The sequence below is a fragment of the Miscanthus floridulus genome, chromosome 9, assembly GCF_019320115.1.
Source record: "Miscanthus floridulus cultivar M001 chromosome 9, ASM1932011v1, whole genome shotgun sequence".
NCBI classification, from domain to species: domain Eukaryota; kingdom Viridiplantae; phylum Streptophyta; class Magnoliopsida; order Poales; family Poaceae; genus Miscanthus; species Miscanthus floridulus.
In genome coordinates this window covers 4,370,386-4,376,385 of record NC_089588.1, presented here as the reverse complement: position 1 = coordinate 4,376,385, position 6,000 = coordinate 4,370,386, and positions in this window count along the sequence as shown.

Below are 6,000 nucleotides of genomic sequence, written 5' to 3'. Positions count from 1 at the left end.
GTGGCAACGGTCGTGGAAGACCGTGTTCCCTTCCTCGTAGAATCGGAGCTCTTCCGTGGCCAAGTACGGTGCCGTCCGGTGGAGAAATGCTCGCCGAGATGATCACGTAAGCAAGTTCAACTAGTACGGATGGTTATTTATTCACATGTCCCGATATCGTCGCAGTAGTCTGTCAATCACCGTACCCAAACGTAGTATATATATAAATATAAACTTAGAAAATAGTTAGAAAATTATAGAAAATCCGTACTAGTTGAACTTGCGGACCGTGTTCAGCTCGACAAGCATGTTCTCTGCCGAGCGGTAACGGACATCAAGCAGGAGCTTTGATTCTACGAGGGAGAGCGGCAACGGTCGTGGAAGACCGTGTTCCCTTCCTCGTAGAATCGGAGCTCTTCCGTGGCCAAGTACGGTGCCGTCCGGTGGAGAAATACTCGCCGAGATGATCACGTAAGCAAGTTCAACTAGTATGGATGGTTATTTATTCACATGTCCCGATATCGTCGCAGTAGTCTGTCAATCACCGTACCCAAACGTAGTATATATATAAATATAAACTTAGAAAATAGTTAGAAAATTATAGAAAATCCGTACTAGTTGAACTTGCGGACCGTGTTCAGCTCGGCGAGCATGTTCTCTGCCGAGCGGTAACGGACATCAAGGAGGAGCTTTGATTCTACGAGGGAGAGCGGCAACGGTCGTGGAAGACCGTGTTCCCTTCCTCGTAGAATCGGAGCTCTTCCGTGGCCAAGTACGGTGCCGTCCGGTGGAGAAATACTCGCCGAGATGATCACGTAAGCAAGTTCAACTAGTATGGATGGTTATTTATTCACATGTCTCGATATCGTCGCAGTAGTCTGTCAATCACCGTACCCAAACGTAGTATATATATAAATATAAACTTAGAAAATAGTTAGAAAATTATAGAAAATTCGTACTAGTTGAACTTGCGGACCGTGTTCAGCTCGACGAGCATGTTCTCTGCCGAGCGGTAACGGACATCAAGGAGGAGTTTTGATTCTACGAGGGAGAGCGACAACGGTCGTGGAAGACCGTGTTCCCTTCCTCGTAGAATCGGAGCTCTTCCTTGACCAAGTACGGTGCCGTCCGGTGGAGAAATGCACGCCGAGATGATCACGTAAGCAAGGTCAACTAGTACGGATGGTTATTTATTAAAACATGTTTTTGAGCTATAGTGTATTAAAAAATGAGTATAGAGATATAGATAATTTTATAGTTTCTTAATTTTATTTGTTTATAAAATGAGAAATTTATAGTGTATTAAAAAATGAGTTTAGAGAGTAGATGGCAACTGCTTCCGGGTCCTCGGCCTCTCATGGGTTTCTAAAGCGACTTAGGCCGGGCCTCCCTCTCATTCCATGAGGCAAGTGTCGTGATGAGACGAAGATTGTGATGGAGTACCGAGTGAAGAAGGAGGGTCCCAACAAGGATCGTATCTTCTACAAGTGTCCGGATCGCAATGTGAGTTATTTTATCGTATTTAATGATTATGGTTAGTTTATATCTATTTTCATGATGGTTGTGATTAAAGTTCTGATTTTTTATTTTAATTTCAGTGGGATGGTAGTGGACGATGTTCAGGCTTCTACTAGGAGGAAGAGTATATTGAACTCGTGCAAAAATATCATGCACAACAGGCAGATACGGTGGCTAATGAGGCAGTGATTCAGCCGAAGAAGCCCAAAAATGTTGCACAATCGGGGGATCTGTCTGTTTTAGTTGAGATTGGTCGCGAAATCCTTGTGCTCCTGAAATGTATTTTAGCTTTAGTTCTTTTAGTGGTAGTTGGGATTGTCTACATTGTAGCGATGCTTTCATAAATTTGTACCTTTTGTGGTGGCACGCATGTTGTATAAATAATTAATTATGATCTAGGTTTTAATATGGTATTTATGTCATATAATGCAGATGAGCCGGCATTGGATGTACAATGCTGATCGCCGGTCCCAAGAGTTCATTGACGGCGTGCATTCTTTGTTACGTGCGGCCGAGGCAAACAAATGCGACGGTTTTATGTGCTGCCCATGTGCCATATGTAAGAATACGGTGGAATATCCTTGCTCAAAGACTCTTCATTCACACTTGTTCAAGTCGGGTTTCATGTCAAACTATATTTGTTGGACGAAGCACGGAGAAACCGGTGTTGTAATGGAAGAAGGTGAAGAAGAACAATGGGACGACAATGATATTATTCCCGATGGTGCGTGCTTCAATGATACTGCAATGGGAGAAGCTGAAGAAGAGGTAGCCGCAGAAGATGATCCGGCTGATGATCTTTGTCAGGTCATTCGTGACGCACAAAGAGAATGTGAAAGTGAAAAGGAGAAGATCAAGTTCGAGCGGATACTAGAAGATCACAAGAAATTGTTGTACCCAACTTGTGATGCAGGGCAGAAAAAGTTGGGAACCACACTAGAATTGCTGCAATGGAAGGCAAAGAATGGTGTATCTGACAAGGGATTTGGAGAATTACTAAAAATCCAAAAGAAGATGCTTCTGAAGGACAATGAATTGCCCACCACTACCTACGAAGCAAAACAAGTTGTCTGTCCTATGGGGCTAGAAATCGAGAAGATACATGCATGTCCTAATGACTGTATCCTGTACCATGGCAAAGAGTACGAGAAATTGGATGCATGCCCGGTATGCCATGCATCGCGGTATAAGATCAGGCGAGATGACCCTGGTGATGTTGAGGGTGAACGTCCGTGGAAGAAAATCCCTGCCAAGGTTATGTGGTATGCTCCTATAATACCACACTTGAAACATCTGTTCAGAAACAAAGAACATGCAAAATTGTTGTGATGGCACAAAGAAGACCGTAAGGTAGACAATATGTTGAGACACCCTGCTGATGGGTCCCAGTGGAGAGCAATCGACAGAGAATTCCCGGAGTTTGCAAATGACGCAAGAAACTTAAGGTTTGCTTTAAGTACAGATGGTATCAATCCTTTTGGAGAGCAGAACAGTAGTCATAGCACTTGGCCTGTTACTCTAAGTATCTACAACATTCCTCCTTGGTTATGCATGAAGCGGAAATTCATTATGATGCCTGTGCTCATCCAAGGCCCGAAGTAACCTGGCAATGACATCGATGTGTACCTAAGACCACTTATTGATGAACTTCTCATTTTGTGGAATAAAGAAGGTGTATGTGTGTGGGATGAGTACAAACAGGAACACTTTGATCTGCGAGCATTGTTGTTCGTAACAATCAATGATTGGTCTGCTCTAAGTAATCTTTCAGGACAGTCAAACAAGGGATATAATGCATGCATACACTGCTTCGGTGATATTAGAGGTGTATTCTTGAAAAAATATCGAAAGGTCGTGTACCTTGGCCATCGTCGATTTCTTCCTGCAAATCACCCCGTAAGAAAGAAAGGCAAGCATTTTAAAGGAAAGGCAGACCACCTGACCAAGCCTCGCAACCGAACCGGTGAGGATGTACTCGATATGGTCAATGATGTGAAAGTCATCTTTGGAAAAGGACATGACAGCCAACCTGTTCCAAACGACGCTAATGGTCACGCACCCATGTGGAAGAAGAAGTCCATATTTTGGGACCTACCCTATTGGCAAGTCCTAGAGGTCCGTAGCTCGATCGACGTGATGCACCTGACGAAGAATCTTTGTGTGAACCTGCTAGGCTTCATGGGTGTGTATGGAAAGCCTAATGACACATTTGAAGCACGACAGGACCTGCGTTGTTTGAGAGAAAAAGACAACCTGCATCCAGAGAAGATAGATGATGGATGCCATTACTTACGTCCTGCCAGCTACACTCTAAGCAAAGAGGAGAAGGAAATCATGTTTGAATGCTTAAACAACATCAAGGTACCATCTGGATTCTCCTCGAATATAAAGTGTATTATAAATGTGCCAGAGAAGAAATTCTATAACTTAAAGTCCCATGACTGTCACGTTCTCATGACGCAATTACTTCCAGTTGCATTAAGAGGAATTCTACCTCCAAATGTACGTCTAGCCACCGTGAAGCTATGTGCATTCCTCAATGCAATTTCTCAGAAGGCAATTGATCCAACTGATCTAGCTAAACTACAGAATGATGTGGTTCAATGTCTCATCAGCTTTGAGTTGGTGTTCCCTCCTTCCTTCTTTGATATCATGACACACCTCCTAGTTCACCTAGTCAAGGAGATTTTCATTCTCGGTCCTATGTTCCTACACAACATGTTCCCCTTAGAGAGATTCATGGGAGTCCTGAAGAAATATGTTCACAACTATGCTTGCCCAGAAGGAAGCATCGCCAAGGGCTATGGAACAGAAGAGGTCATTGAGTTCTGTGTTGACTTTATTTCCAACCTTGACTCGATTGGTGTTCCTAAATCGAGACATGAGGGGAGACTAAGCGGAAAGGGGACACTAGGGAGGAAAACATATATTGGTACGGATGATGATTATTTCAATAAAGCGCACTACACAGTTCTACAGAACTCCTCTTTGGTAGATTCGTATATTGAGACACACAAGGATCTCTTACGATCCGAGTTTCCAGGGAAGACTGAAGCTTGGATTACGCGTAAGCACATGGAAACTTTCGGCGGTTGGTTGCGAAAAAAATGTCAAGGTGATGAGAGCATCCATGAGCAACTGTATTTATTGGCTATGCAACCATCATAGCATATCGTCACATACAAAGGGTACAAGATAAATGGGAACATATTCTATATAGTAGCCCAAGACAAAAGGAGTACCAACCAAAATAGTGGTGTCCGCATAGATGCCACAGACCCGATTGGGAATAAGCAGATATATTATGGACACATAGATGAAATATGGGAACTAGAATATGCACCTACTTTGAAGATCCCATTGTTCAAGTGCCAATAGGTCAAGGTGACCGGAGGCGGGGTAACAGTAGACAACGAGTATGGAATGATAATAGTAGACCTTAGTAATATTGGGTACAAAGACGAACCATTCGTCCTTGCCAAGAATGTGAATCAGGTGTTCTATGTCAATGATATGTCTACCAAACCAAAAAGAGGGAAAAACGATAATGACTCAACCAAAGAGCCAAAGCGCCACATAGTTCTTTCAGGGAAAAGAGTCATCGTGGGAATTGAGGACAAGTCGGACATGTCAGAAGATTATGAAAAGGATGACCAAATTCCGCCATTCAAAGTGAACAAAGACCCTAGCATCTTGGTAAATGATGAGGACACTCCATGGTTACGACGCGATCATAACCAAGGGACATACGTAAAGAAGAAGTTCACTGCTGTGCCCACTTGATGATATAGTGATTTAATGTAGTGTGTGTTTGAGATATTATGTAATAATTGTGAATTCAGATGTTTATTATGTCATGTTTCAAATTAAATCAATGTTTGATTTGGTGGGATTTCTCTCTCAAAAAGGTAAATTAGGATATTGAGTGATGAAAAATTAAAATATTAACGTTAAAATGATGTGAAAACAAATTTCCTGTCCAAAACCAATAGTTTTAATAATTTTAATTAAACACTACATTTTTGCATTAACAAAATAATAAATATTAGTTACATTATGTTTTATAATTGTAACAAAAAATAAAAAAAAGTTAGGTTATAGATTTTTCCTATGTGCAATAAAGAAAAAGAAAATCCATATTTTTAACAAAATAATTTTATGCCTTTTATTTAATTTACTATGTATTTAACAAAAACTATTGCATTTCTATTGTATTTAACAAGACTATTGCTTAAAACACGCGGGAAACGAAACTGCAGCCCACCTTTACTCCCGGGTTGGAAGCCCACCCGGGAGTAAAGGTGGGCTGCAGTTTCGTGGCCCGCCAAAAAAAACCTTTACTCCCGGTGCTTATTACCACCCGGGAGTAAAGGTAGACCTTTACTCCCGGTGCGTGTTACCAACCGGGAGTAAAGGTATACCTTTACTCCCGGTTGGTAACACGCACCGGGAGTAAAGGACCTTTACTCCCGGTGGGGGGATGGCACCGGGAGTAAAGGGGCA